This window comes from Theobroma umbraticum, unplaced genomic scaffold, assembly GCF_002168275.2.
Source record: "Theobroma umbraticum cultivar Fairchild unplaced genomic scaffold, ASM216827v3 scaffold_299.0, whole genome shotgun sequence".
In the NCBI taxonomy this organism is placed as follows: Eukaryota; Viridiplantae; Streptophyta; class Magnoliopsida; order Malvales; family Malvaceae; genus Theobroma; species Theobroma umbraticum.
The window spans coordinates 740,539-742,478 of record NW_018397285.1 but is presented as its reverse complement, the minus strand read 5'-3'; positions in this window follow the sequence as shown (position 1 = coordinate 742,478).

The following is a 1,940-nucleotide window of genomic DNA, read 5'->3' as shown; positions in this document are numbered from 1 at the left end:
TAATTGCTAGTTGCCTCTTCTTTGAAACCTTTAAAAAAAGTCCCTTAAATAGGCTCTAAGTAACCTAATTTCCAAAATCATGTTAAATTTTTATTTTTGGAAAATCACCCAACGTCGCGGCCTAGATTTCTTGGCACCACCACACTAGATTCTTGCTACAGTAGCTCTGTGGCAATCTTCTTCTAGCATTGCAACATTGAGCTCTCAAGAACATGTGTTGTGTGCTTCCTTTCACTAGCGCTACAGCCTTGTTCTCCTAGTGCTGCAATAGTCTACCAATTTCGAATATGATTTTCACCCTAATCTATTCTGAAATGGTAAAAATGGTAAAGGTGAAAGTTTTATCCTTATTTCTTAATTTCCAATTGCTTAAGAATCATATCAATTGGACTTCTGAATTGAAAGATATGCTACAACTACGACATCATGTTCAGTCCATGCATACTGCTATAGTGCTCTGATTTAGACAAATATTTTGACCATGATCTGGTCATAACTAGGTGATGTAGTAAACATAAAAGTTATAGCCCTTCCTCTTAGAATTCTAATGGTTTAAGAATTACCTCATTTGAAGTTATGTAAAGAGAGATATGATCAAAATATTAAAACAAATATGAATGAAAACATCATGATACTTGCACTGATTTTCATCAAATGAGCCTTTTTCATCAAATGCTCTACAAAAGCAACAAGAGAAATTAGCAATAACTACTCTTAAAGCAATTTAAAATAGAATAACAAAGAATTTAACTAAAATAACTTAAATTAACTACTCAACATGTAATCAAACTTAACTAGAAAAAGACCTAAAATGCTAAAATCTAAACCTAAAATCTCAAAAGTCTAGCTACTAAAGCCCTTAAAATGTGTCAAGATAACTTTATTAATAGAGTTATCAGTTTTCAAGTATCCAAATTTTATGAAACTAGTTTAGTAAGACCCACCAACAGCTTAAACATACTCGTGTAAAAGTGTGACCTTGAGTGTGCTCAACAAGTCTTCGATTAAAAGAGCAGTCAAGTTATCTTGCTATATGGTGGAAGGTAACTCAATCATGAATGACATGTGACCCAATATTTACTAAGGGATTTCATTATTTGTTTTTATTAAGGTCTCATCCTAGCATGCATAACATTTTTTAATTGTATAAAATAAATCTATCACATTCAAACCATTTTGGATGATTATGGACTTTAACTATACTAACTTCCTTAAGCCATAAAAGGAAACTAGCTTGGTCAAACCTAGGGGATTACATATAGGAATCTTTAAAATCTACTTATAATCTCTTTGTCCTCCTTGGTGCTTCGGATCTCCATCATCAATTTTTTCAAAATTTAGTTCCTAATCTATCTTAATTCTAATTACAATTGAATGTAGAAACCTCCAGTTACATTTGAAGGGAGTAAGATGAGGAAAGAATTTTACAAACCGAGATAAAGAGAAAAGGTAGGACACGCAGGTCCTATTTAAAATACCAAAAATATACATTCAACCATAGCACAATCATATTGGGCCTAAGCTCATAATCATCAACATACATCCATTAATATGAATAATTATAATATATATAAAAATAGGATAACTGATTAAGTTAATTGGTTGACACTTGTCATTCTTAATTAAATTAATTTTTTTTGTACACCTTATGTCAAAACTACATTGTTTTTGACATTTGAATGGGTCTTTTTACTTTCATTTATTTCAATGAAAAATACTTTAAAACAATAATTTCTAACTTTTAATGCTTATAGGATAGATTCATTTAATATTTATCAATTGCAATTTAATATTATTTTTTGTCTATATCTTTTTATTTCACATGATTGAATCCATAGTATTTAGACATCTCTTTCATGCATGAATGTTTAAATCCAATAAATGTCCATCCAATTCATTGAACAAAATAAAAAAGTCGAGACAATTTACTCATTTCTCAA